Source organism: Heptranchias perlo, chromosome 24, assembly GCF_035084215.1.
Source record: "Heptranchias perlo isolate sHepPer1 chromosome 24, sHepPer1.hap1, whole genome shotgun sequence".
NCBI lineage: Eukaryota > Metazoa > Chordata > Chondrichthyes > Hexanchiformes > Hexanchidae > Heptranchias > Heptranchias perlo.
The window spans coordinates 1536974-1549849 of record NC_090348.1 but is presented as its reverse complement, the minus strand read 5'-3'; the positions used below and the strand labels follow the sequence as shown (position 1 = coordinate 1549849).

Here is a 12876-nt window from a genome sequence, read left to right as displayed (position 1 = left end):
TGGAAATTAAAATGAAATGAATTCTGTTTCTTTACACTCCTATATTAATGATATATTCTACCTTTGCCATCTTTACACTGAGGTATGGAGTTAAAACTTCATCCCAGCTCTGTCACCTGGTGCTGCAATCTCCTCAGTATAACTCTTCATTTCTTCATAGGAACTTTCAAGATAGCAGCTAAATTGCTGTGGAGCAGGAGGTACACTGGTTAAAGCTAGGTCTGTACAGACTAGTTCACAGGGCTGATCTGGGGCATAATCTGTCACATTATTCAAAGGTAAGACAGCCATTTAACTATATGCTGCTGATATTGCTGACATAATACGATGATTCTGCTTCTACTCATGTTTTTTTTATGTCAGCAGGGGGTACCCTGCTGACAAAAAAAAACAAAAATTCCTTCTTGCATCATATGGATGACCTGAGAACTATGTGTGCGTCACACATCATTAGCTGCAGCTACACACCAGCGTAAGCGTCTCCCTGGAGGAATTAAAACCCCATTCCTATCAAGTGCTCTTTAATTTGTCCTATAATTTTGGTAAATGCAGATGCCTATTTACAATATTACACTACCTACAGTAAAGTAATGCCCATTCACCAATGATATGTTGAAATTAATATATTCACAAAAATTAGTACTTACGTATCTTTTGTTGTTCCTGCAGGACCTGGAATGTATTTAAAAAATGCAGTGAGCATTGTGGAAACAATACATTTAATCAGCAACAATTCTTGGTCCCAGTGTTCATTTCCCCAACCCTTGTTAAACATCTACAACAAATCTCTCTTTAGAAACATAGGAACAGGAGGAGGCCATTCAGCTTGTTCAGTCATCCAATTAGATCGTGTCTGATTTGTATCTACCTGCCTTGGTTCCACATTCTTAATACCCCTGCCCAACAAAATCCATCAATCTCAGTTTTGAAATTTCAATTGACCCCCAGCCTCAACAGCTTTTTGGGGAAGAGCGTTCCAGATTTCCACTCCCCTTTGTGTGAAGAAGTGCTTCCTGACATCACTCCTCGACAGCCTAGCTCCAATTTTAAGGTTATCCCCCCTTGTTCTGGACTCCCCCCAACAGAGGAAATAGTTTCTCTCTATCTACCCTATCAAATCCTTTAATCATCTTAAACCCACCTCAGTTGGATCACCCCTTAATCTTCTATACTCGAGGGAATACAAGCCTAGTCTGTGCAACCAGTCCTCACTATTTAACCCTTTTAGCCCTGGTATCATTCTGGTGAATCTGCGCTGCACCCCCTCCAAGGCCAATCTATCCTTCCTGAGGTGCGGTGCCCCGAACTGAAGGCAGTCCCCAGATGGGGTCGAACCAGAGCTCTGTACAACTGGAACATCACTTCCACCCCTTTGTATTCCAGTCCCCTCGAGATAAAGGCCAACATTCCATTAGTCTTTTTAATTATTTTTTGTACCTGGCCACTAGTTTTTAATGATTTCTGTACTTGGACCCCTAAATCTCTCTGCTCCCCCACAGTTCCGAGCTTCTCACCATTTAGAAAATACTCTGATCTCTTTTTCTTAGGTCCAAAGTGGATGACCTCAACTTTCCCACATTGGGCAAAACCGTGGCAGATGGAGTTCAAATTGGATATACTGTTATTTCATCCAAGTTATTTATAAATATAGTGAGAAGCTGAGGCCCCAGTACAGATACCTGGGGGACACCACTTGTCACATCCTGCCAATTGGAGTACATACCCTTTATCCCCACTCTCTGTCTCCTACCTCCTAACCAATTCCCTACCCGTGTCAAAAGGTTCCCTCCAATTCCATGAGTGTCCATTTTTGCTAACCGCCCCTTATGTGGAACTTATATGGATTTCCAGAAGAAATTCGATAAAGGAACACCCATAGACACTCCCTTATCCACGTTAGTGACCTCCTCAAAAAATTCAGTTAGGTTCATTAGACATGACTTACTGTTTACAAATCCATTCTGACTCTCTCTCTGATCAGTTCATGTTGGTCCAAGTGTTCAGTCACTCTGTCCCTAATGACAGATTCTAGAAACTTCCCCACAACAGAGATTACACTCATAGGTCTATAATTTCCTGGTTTATCTCTCCCACCCATCTTAAATAGTGGTATGACATTGGCAGTTTTCTAATCCAAGGGGACAATTCCTGAATCGGGAGAGTTTTGGACGATCATGACCGGAGCATCTACAATTTCTTCACCTATTTCTTTAAATACTCTGGGGTGGACACCATCGGGTCCTGGAGATTTGTCGATCTTCAGTCTCACTATTTTCTCCATTACTATTTTTTTAAACTTATATTGAATCTAATAAGTTCCTCCCCTTGATTTATTTGTATTTTTCCTCGTATCTCTGGTATTTTATCCTCTTCCTCTACTGTGAAGACCGATACAAAGTAATTATTTAGTAAGTCTGCCATTTCCTGATTTCCAATTACAATATCACCTGTGTCTGTCAATAAGGGCCCACATTACCCTGGGCCCCCCTCTTTCTCTTAATATATTTGTAAAAACCTTCACTGTTGTCCTTGATATCCCTCCCAAGCTTTTTCTCCTATTCTCTTTTTCAGCTCTTACCGCTTTCTTTGTATCCCTTTGCTGTTCTTTATATCTCTCCCAGTCATTGCATTTGTATAATCTCTTTCTAGTTTGACACTATCTTTGACCAAGATTGTTTAATGACACAAGTAGAGCTCTTGCTCTTTAGGGGTAAGTACAGGTCTTCTATTGTTCCAAATGCTTCTTTGGACACCTCACACTGTTCAACTGTAGTTTTATCCATTCCCTTCCAACCCCGCGCCCCCCCGCCCCGTTTAATATCAGGGTCAAAGTCTCCCATTTACCAGTCTATATTAACCCAAAGTGCTTTAGAAATATTCGTGCATTGTTAAATTTGTGTCTGTACAACCTGTCCATCATCCCTCCCAGTCTCATATCTCCATTTCACAATAAAAAATAAACAGAGCATCAATCAAATCCTATGAAAAGCTTAGACATTCCATATTCTGATAACTGATACTGATTTATACACCCAATTTTCCCTTTATTATGGAAAGGAGAGGTTAGTGGAATTTATTTTTTGATGCAGTTTATGTAAATGCCCTAAGAAACAGAGGTGAAAGCAGGGTTCTACAAGAGCATTCATAAGGGAAGCGGATAAATATGTTAACAAAAAGTGTGTAGAAAGGAAAAAAAGGAAAAGGGCGCGGTGGACGTCGAGTGCAGGAAAATCTGCTAAAGTGGCAAGGAGAAAGAGAAAACTAGCAAGAGAAGGGGGAGGAAGGGATTAAAAGGGAATTCGGGGGTGAAGAAAGCTCGAGGGGAGTGGAGGGCAGAACATACACGTCGGCAAGGGGCAGTCAAGAGAAGGAGAGCAATAGCGAGGGCGGAGGGAGCGCAAGAGACAGCAAAGGGGAGAGAGACAGACACAGACAAAAGAGTTGGGAGGAAGAGGAATGCAAAATCAGAGGAGGTGCAAAGGAAAGATAAAAGAGGGGGAAGGAGGAAGGGAGTGGAGGGTCAGGGAGTGGAGGGTGAACAGGGTAGGCAGGGCATGGATCGGGCAGGATCTGCTCTCACACACCCCCTGGCAGCCCACCCCCTCCCCCACCACCCGGGCTCACACTCGCAGCCCACCCCGTCCCCCCCCGGGGTCACACTCGCAGCCCGCCCCGTCCCCCACCCCGGGCTCACACTCGCAGCCCAGCCCGCCCCGTCCCCCACCCGGGCTCACACTCGCAGCCCGCCCCGTCCCCCCCCGGGCTCACACTCGCAGCACGCCCCGTCCCCCACCCCGGGCTCACACTCGCAGCCCAGCCCGCCCCGTCCCCCACCCGGGCTCACACTCGCAGCCCGCCCCGTCCCCCCGGGCTCACACTCGCAGCCCACCACGTCCCCCGAGCTCACACGCGCAGCCCGCCCCGTCCCCCCCCCTGGGCTCACACTCGCAGCCCAGCCCGCCCCGTTCCCCCCCCGGGCTCACACTCGCAGCCCGCCCCGTCCCCCCCCGGGCTCACACTCGCAGCCCGCCCCGTCCCCCCCCGGGCTCACACTCGCAGCCCGCCCCGTCCGTCCCCCCGGGCTCACACTCGCAGCCCGCCCCGTCCGTCCCCCCGGGCTCACACTCGCAGCCCGCCCCGTTCCCCCCCCCCCCGGGCTCACACTCGCAGCCCGCGCCGTTCCCCCGCCATGGGCTCACACTCGCAGCCCGCCCCGTTCCCCCCCGCCATGGGCTCACACTCGCAGCCCGCCCCGTTCCCCCCCGCCATGGGCTCACACTCGCAGCCCGCCCCGTTCCCCCCCGCCATGGGCTCACACTCGCAGCCCGCCCCGTTCCCCCCCGCCATGGGCTCACACTCGCAGCCCGCCCCGTTCCCCCCCCCCACCGGGCTCCCACTCGCAGCCCGCCCCGTTCCCCCCCCCCCCCGGGCTCACACTCGCAGCCCGCCCCGTTCCCCCGCCATGGGCTCACACTCGCAGCCCGCCCCGTTCCCCCCCGCCATGGGCTCACACTCGCAGCCCGCCCCGTTCCCCCCCCCCACCGGGCTCACACTCGCAGCCCGCCCCGTTCCCCCCCCCCCACCGGGCTCCCACTCGCAGCCCGCCCCGTTCCCCCCCCATGGGCTCACACTCGCAGCCCGCCCCGTTCCCCCCCGCCATGGGCTCCCACTCGCAGCCCGCCCAGTTCCCCCCCCCACCGGGCTCCCACTCGCAGCCCGCCCCGTTCCCCCCCCCCCCGGGCTCCCACACCCGCAGCCCGCCCCGTCCCACACCCGCAGCCCGCCCCGTCCCACACCCGCAGCCCGCCCCGTCCCACACCCGCAGCCCGCCCCGTCCCACACCCGCAGCCCGCCCCGTCCCACACCCGCAGCCCGCCCCGTCCCACACCCGCAGCCCGCCCCGTCCCACACCCGCAGCCCGCCCCGTCCCACACCCGCAGCCCGCCCCGTCCCACACCCGCAGCCCGCCCCGTCCCACACCCGCAGCCCGCCCCGTCCCACACCCGCAGCCCGCCCCGTCCCACACCCGCAGCCCGCCCCGTCCCGTCCCACACCCGCAGCCCGCCCCGTCCCACACCCGCAGCCCGCCCCGTCCCACACCCGCAGCCCGCCCCGTCCCACACCCGCAGCCGGCCCCGTCCCACACCCGCAGCCCGCCCGGCTCACACTCGCAGCCCGCCCTTTTCCCCCCCGGGCTCACACTCGCAGCCCGCCCCGTCCCCCCCGGGCTCACACTCGCAGCCCGCCCCGTCCCCCCCGGGCTCACACTCGCAGCCCGCCCCGTCCCCCCCGGGCTCACACTCACAGCCCGCCCGGCTCGCACTCACAGCCCGCCCTTTTCCCCCCCGGGCTCACACTCGCAGCCCGCCCCGTCCCCCCGGGCTCACACCCGCAGCCCGCCCCGTCCCCCCCCCAGGGCTCACACCCGCAGCCCGCCCCGTCCCCCCCCCCCGGGCTCACACCCGCAGCCCGCCCCGCCCCCCCCCGGGCTCACACCCGCAGCCCGCCCCGCCCCCCCCCCTGGCTCACACCCGCAGCCCGCCCCGTCCCCCCCCGGGCTCACACCCGCAGCCCGCGCCGTTCCCCCGCCATGGGCTCACACCCGCAGCCCGCCCCGTTCCCCCCCGCCATGGGCTCACACTCGCAGCCCGCCCCGTTCCCCCCCACCGGGCTCCCACTCGCAGCCCGCCCCGTTCCCCCCCCCCCCCCGGGCTCACACTCGCAGCCCGCCCCGTCCCACACCCGCAGCCCGCCCCGTCCCACACCCGCAGCCGGCCCCGTCCCACACCCGCAGCCGGCCCCGTCCCACACCCGCAGCCCGCCCGGCTCACACTCGCAGCCCGCCCTTTTCCCCCCCGGGCTCACACTCGCAGCCCGCCCCGTCACCCCCGGGCTCACACTCGCAGCCCGCCCCGTCCCCCCCGGGCTCACACTCGCAGCCCGCCCCGTCCCCCCCGGGCTCACACCCGCAGCCCGCCCCGTCCCCCCCCCCGGGCTCACACCCGCAGCCCGCCCCGTCCCCCCCCCCGGGCTCACACCCGCAGCCCGCCCCGCCCCCCCCCGGGCTCACACCCGCAGCCCGCCCCGTCCCCCCCCGGGCTCACACCCGCAGCCCGCCCCGTCCCCCCCGGGCTCACACCCGCAGCCCGCGCCGTTCCCCCGCCATGGGCTCACACTCGCAGCCCGCCCCGTTCCCCCCCCACCGGGCTCCCACTCGCAGCCCGCCCCGTTCCCCCCCCCCCCGGGCTCACACTCGCAGCCCGCCCCGTTCCCCCGCCATGGGCTCACACTCGCAGCCCGCCCCGTTCCCCCCCGCCATGGGCTCACACTCGCAGCCCGCCCCGTCCCACACCCGCAGCCCGCCCCGTCCCACACCCGCAGCCCGCCCCGTCCCACACCCGCAGCCCGCCCCGTCCCACACCCGCAGCCCGCCCCGTCCCACACCCGCAGCCCGCCCCGTCCCACACCCGCAGCCCGCCCCGTCCCACACCCGCAGCCCGCCCCGTCCCACACCCGCAGCCCGCCCCGTCCCACACCCGCAGCCCGCCCCGTCCCACACCCGCAGCCCGCCCCGTCCCACACCCGCAGCCCGCCCCGTCCCACACCCGCAGCCCGCCCCGTCCCACACCCGCAGCCCGCCCCGTCCCACACCCGCAGCCCGCCCCGTCCCACACCCGCAGCCCGCCCCGTCCCACACCCGCAGCCCGCCCCGTCCCACACCCGCAGCCCGCCCCGTCCCACACCCGCAGCCCGCCCGGCTCACACTCGCAGCCCGCCCTTTTCCCCCCCGGGCTCACACTCGCAGCCCGCCCCGTCCCCCCCGGGCTCACACTCGCAGCCCGCCCCGTCCCCCCCGGGCTCACACTCGCAGCCCGCCCCGTCCCCCCCGGGCTCACACTCGCAGCCCGCCCGGCTCGCACTCACAGCCCGCCCTTTTCCCCCCCGGGCTCACACTCGCAGCCCGCCCCGTCCCCCCGGGCTCACACCCGCAGCCCGCCCCGTCCCCCCCCCGGGCTCACACCCGCAGCCCGCCCCGTCCCCCCCCCGGGCTCACACCCGCAGCCCGCCCCGTCCCCCCCCCGGGCTCACACCCGCAGCCCGCCCCGTCCCCCCCCCGGGCTCACACCCGCAGCCCGCCCCGTCCCCCCCCCGGGCTCACACCCGCAGCCCGCCCCGTCCCCCCCCGGGCTCACACCCGCAGCCCGCCCCGTCCCCCCCCGGGCTCACACCCGCAGCCCGCCCCGTCCCCCCCCGGGCTCACACCCGCAGCCCGCCCCGTCCCCCCCCGGGCTCACACCCGCAGCCCGCCCCGTCCCCCCCCGGGCTCACACTCTCAGCCCGCCCCGTCCCCCCCCGGGCTCACACTCGCAGCCCGCACGGCTCACACTCACAGCCCGCCCTGTCTCCCGGGGCTCACACTCACAGCCCGCCCCGTCCCCCCCGGGCTCACACCCGCAGCCCGCCCCGTCCCCCCCCGGGCTCACACCCGCAGCCCGCCCCGTCCCCCCCCGGGCTCACACTCACAGCCCGCCCGGCTCACACTCACAGCCCGCCCCGTCCCCCCCGGGCTCACACTCACAGCCCGCCCCGTCCCCCCCGGGCTCACACTCACAGCCCGCCCCGTCCCCCCCGGGCTCACACTCACAGCCCGCCCCGTCCCCCCCGGGGCTCACACTCACAGCCCGCCCCGTCCCCCCGGGCTCACACTCGCAGCCCGCCCCGTCCGTCCCCCCGGGCTCACACTCGCAGCCCGCCCCGTCCGTCCCCCCGGGCTCACACTCGCAGCCCGCCCCGTTCCCCCCCCCCCCGGGCTCACACTCGCAGCCCGCGCCGTTCCCCCCGCCATGGGCTCACACTCGCAGCCCGCCCCGTTCCCCCCCGCCATGGGCTCACACTCGCAGCCCGCCCCGTTCCCCCCCGCCATGGGCTCACACTCGCAGCCCGCCCCGTTCCCCCCCGCCATGGGCTCACACTCGCAGCCCGCCCCGTTCCCCCCCCCCACCGGGCTCCCACTCGCAGCCCGCCCCGTTCCCCCCCCCCCCGGGCTCACACTCGCAGCCCGCGCCGTTCCCCCGCCATGGGCTCACACTCGCAGCCCGCCCCGTTCCCCCCCGCCATGGGCTCACACTCGCAGCCCGCCCCGTTCCCCCCCGCCATGGGCTCACACTCGCAGCCCGCCCCGTTCCCCCCCGCCATGGGCTCACACTCGCAGCCCGCCCCGTTCCCCCCCCCCACCGGGCTCCCACTCGCAGCCCGCCCCGTTCCCCCCCCCCCCGGGCTCACACTCGCAGCCCGCCCCGTTCCCCCGCCATGGGCTCACACTCGCAGCCCGCCCCGTTCCCCCCCGCCACCGGGCTCACACTCGCAGCCCGCCCCGTTCCCCCCCCCCACCGGGCTCACACTCGCAGCCCGCCCCGTTCCCCCCCCCCCACCGGGCTCCCACTCGCAGCCCGCCCCGTTCCCCCCCCATGGGCTCACACTCGCAGCCCGCCCCGTTCCCCCCCGCCATGGGCTCCCACTCGCAGCCCGCCCCGTTCCCCCCCCCACCGGGCTCCCACTCGCAGCCCGCCCCGTTCCCCCCCCCCCCGGGCTCCCACACCCGCAGCCCGCCCCGTCCCACACCCGCAGCCCGCCCCGTCCCACACCCGCAGCCCGCCCCGTCCCACACCCGCAGCCCGCCCCGTCCCACACCCGCAGCCCGCCCCGTCCCACACCCGCAGCCCGCCCCGTCCCACACCCGCAGCCCGCCCCGTCCCACACCCGCAGCCCGCCCCGTCCCACACCCGCAGCCCGCCCCGTCCCACACCCGCAGCCCGCCCCGTCCCACACCCGCAGCCCGCCCCGTCCCACACCCGCAGCCCGCCCCGTCCCACACCCGCAGCCCGCCCCGTCCCACACCCGCAGCCCGCCCCGTCCCACACCCGCAGCCCGCCCCGTCCCACACCCGCAGCCCGCCCCGTCCCACACCCGCAGCCCGCCCCGTCCCACACCCGCAGCCCGCCCCGTCCCACACCCGCAGCCCGCCCCGTCCCACACCCGCAGCCCGCCCCGTCCCACACCCGCAGCCCGCCCCGTCCCACACCCGCAGCCCGCCCCGTCCCGTCCCACACCCGCAGCCCGCCCCGTCCCGTCCCACACCCGCAGCCCGCCCCGTCCCACACCCGCAGCCCGCCCCGTCCCACACCCGCAGCCCGCCCCGTCCCACACCCGCAGCCCGCCCCGTCCCACACCCGGCCCCGTCCCACACCCGCAGCCCGCCCGGCTCACACTCGCAGCCCGCCCTTTTCCCCCCTGGGCTCACACTCGCAGCCCGCCCCGTCCCCCCCGGGCTCACACTCGCAGCCCGCCCCGTCCCCCCCGGGCTCACACTCGCAGCCCGCCCCGTCCCCCCCGGGCTCACACTCACAGCCCGCCCGGCTCGCACTCACAGCCCGCCCTTTTCCCCCCCGGGCTCACACTCGCAGCCCGCCCCGTCCCCCCGGGCTCACACCCGCAGCCCGCCCCGTCCCCCCCCCCGGGCTCACACCCGCAGCCCGCCCCGTCCCCCCCCCCCGGGCTCACACCCGCAGCCCGCCCCGTCCCCCCCCCCGGGCTCACACCCGCAGCCCGCCCCGCCCCCCCCCGGGCTCACACCCGCAGCCCGCCCCGTCCCCCCCCGGGCTCACACCCGCAGCCCGCCCCGTCCCCCCCCGGGCTCACACCCGCAGCCCGCGCCGTTCCCCCGCCATGGGCTCACACTCGCAGCCCGCCCCGTTCCCCCCCGCCATGGGCTCACACTCGCAGCCCGCCCCGTTCCCCCCCACCGGGCTCCCACTCGCAGCCCGCCCCGTTCCCCCCCCACCCCGGGCTCACACTCGCAGCCCGCCCCGTCCCACACCCGCAGCCCGCCCCGTCCCACACCCGCAGCCCGCCCCGTCCCACACCCGCAGCCGGCCCCGTCCCACACCCGCAGCCCGCCCGGCTCACACTCGCAGCCCGCCCTTTTCCCCCCCGGGCTCACACTCGCAGCCCGCCCCGTCACCCCCGGGCTCACACTCGCAGCCCGCCCCGTCCCCCCCGGGCTCACACTCGCAGCCCGCCCCGTCCCCCCCGGGCTCACACTCGCAGCCCGCCCCGTCCCACCGGGCTCACACCCGCAGCCCGCCCCGTCCCCCCCCCCGGGCTCACACCCGCAGCCCGCCCCGTCCCCCCCCCCCGGGCTCACACCCGCAGCCCGCCCCGCCCCCCCCGGGCTCACACCCGCAGCCCGCCCCGTCCCCCCCCGGGCTCACACCCGCAGCCCGCCCCGTCCCCCCCCGGGCTCACACCCGCAGCCCGCGCCGTTCCCCCCGCCATGGGCTCCCACTCGCAGCCCGCCCCGTTCCCCCCCACCGGGCTCCCTCTCGCAGCCCGCCCCGTTCCCCCCCCCCCCGGGCTCACACTCGCAGCCCGCCCCGTTCCCCCGCCATGGGCTCACACTCGCAGCCCGCCCCGTTCCCCCCCGCCATGGGCTCACACTCGCAGCCCGCCCCGTTCCCCCCCGCCATGGGCTCACACTCGCAGCCCGCCCCGTTCCCCCCCGCCATGGGCTCACACTCGCAGCCCGCCCCGTTCCCCCCCCCCCCACCGGGCTCCCACTCGCAGCCCGCCCCGTTCCCCCCCCCCCCCGGGCTCCCACCCGCAGCCCGCCCCGTCCCACACCCGCAGCCCGCCCCGTCCCACACCCGCAGCCCGCCCCGTCCCACACCCGCAGCCCGCCCCGTCCCACACCCGCAGCCCGCCCCGTCCCACACCCGCAGCCCGCCCCGTCCCACACCCGCAGCCCGCCCCGTCCCACACCCGCAGCCCGCCCCGTCCCACACCCGCAGCCCGCCCGGCTCACACTCGCAGCCCGCCCTTTTCCCCCCCGGGCTCACACTCGCAGCCCGCCCCGTCCCCCCCGGGCTCACACTCGCAGCCCGCCCCGTCCCCCCCGGGCTCACACTCGCAGCCCGCCCCGTCCCCCCCGGGCTCACACTCGCAGCCTGCCCGGCTCGCACTCACAGCCCGCCCTTTTCCCCCCCGGGCTCACACTCGCAGCCCGCCCCGTCCCCCCGGGCTCACACCCGCAGCCCGCCCCGTCCCCCCCCCGGGCTCACACCCGCAGCCCGCCCCGTCCCCCCCCCGTCCCCCCCCCGGGCTCACACCCGCAGCCCGCCCCGTCCCCCCCCCGGGCTCACACCCGCAGCCCGCCCCGTCCCCCCCCCGGGCTCACACCCGCAGCCCGCCCCGTCCCCCCCCGGGCTCACACCCGCAGCCCGCCCCGTCCCCCCCCGGGCTCACACCCGCAGCCCGCCCCGTCCCCCCCCGGGCTCACACCCGCAGCCCGCCCCGTCCCCCCCCGGGCTCACACCCGCAGCCCGCCCCGTCCCCCCCCGGGCTCACACTCTCAGCCCGCCCCGTCCCCCCCCGGGCTCACACTCGCAGCCCGCACGGCTCACACTCACAGCCCGCCCTGTCTCCCGGGGCTCACACTCACAGCCCGCCCCGTCCCCCCCGGGCTCACACCCGCAGCCCGCCCCGTCCCCCCCCGGGCTCACACCCGCAGCCCGCCCCGTCCCCCCCCGGGCTCACACTCACAGCCCGCCCGGCTCACACTCACAGCCCGCCCCGTCCCCCCCGGGCTCACACTCACAGCCCGCCCCGTCCCCCCCGGGCTCACACTCACAGCCCGCCCCGTCCCCCCCGGGCTCACACTCACAGCCCGCCCCGTCCCCCCCGGGGCTCACACTCACAGCCCGCCCCGTCCCCCCGGGCTCACACTCGCAGCCAGCCCGGCTCACACTCACAGCCCGCTCCGTCTCCCCCCCCCCCCCCCGGGCTCACACTCACAGCCCGCCCCGTCCCCCCGGGCTCACACTCGCAGCCAGCCCGGCTCACACTCACAGCCCGCCCCGTCCCCCCGGGCTCACACTCGCAGCCAGCCCGGCTCACACTCACAGCCCGCTCCGTCCCGTCCCCCCCGGGGCTCACACTCGCAGCCCGCTCCGTCCTCCCGGGCTCACACTCGCAGCCCGCCCGGCTCACACTCGCAGCCCGCCCGGCTCACACTCGCAGCCCGCCCGGCTCACACTCGCAGCCCGCCCGGCTCACACTCGCAGCCCGCCCGGCTCACACTCGCAGCCCGCTCCGTCCCCCCCCGGGGCTCACACTCGCAGCCCGCCCCGTCCCCCCGGGCTCACACTCGCAGCCCGCCCCGTCCCCCCGGGCTCACACTCACAGCCCGCCCAGAGCTTTGCACAGCGCCCAAAACTCGCCAGCGATCGTTACTGGGAACCAAACACCATCGGAATTAGCGACCGTCCGCCCAGCCCAGAGAGTCGGGTCCCGGTAAAGGGCGCTCTGGACCAGTCTCCCCCGGGGGATCGGGGTCGTAGAGTTTCCCCCTCCCTCAGGCTCTAGATGTCGCGCTGCCCTTGGCCGAGGACCGGCCTTTACCTCCGCTCTCCGTGGTGGTGGCCGTGGAATTCCCGCAGCCCATTCCGACGGCCACGGTCGGTCGGTCCGCCCGCCCGCCCGCCTGGTGCCCGAGCCCGCGATCCGCCCGCCCGCCGGGCCCGTCACCCCGGCAACGCGGCCGCCAATCACCACCGCGCGCACTCCCCTTGACGCTGGCCACGAGGCTGGCGGATCAATCAGCGGTAGGGGCGGTGCCAGGCGGCTGTCAATCAGCGGTAGGGGCGGTGCCAGGCGGCTGTCAATCAGCGGTAGGGGCCGTGCCAGCCGGCTGTCAATCAGCGGTAGGAGCGGTGCCAGGCGGCTGTCAATCAGCGGTAGGGGCGGTGCCAGCCGGCTGTCAATCAGCGGTAGGGGCGGTGCCAGGCGGCTGTCAATCAGCGGTAGGGGCGGTGCCAGGCG

At 69.5% G+C, this 12876-nt stretch overlaps 1 long non-coding RNA gene across 1 annotated transcript; it reads right to left on the bottom strand.

Moving 5' to 3' along the window:
* Positions 1–40: 40 nt before the first annotated feature.
* Positions 41–12569, bottom strand: LOC137341810 (uncharacterized). The gene is made up of 3 exons (XR_010967122.1): positions 12457–12569; positions 648–672; positions 41–186 (listed from the first exon to the last, which is right to left on the bottom strand). It is a non-coding gene; the product is annotated as an uncharacterized lncRNA (long non-coding RNA).
* Between the last annotated feature and the right edge of the window lie 307 nt (positions 12570–12876).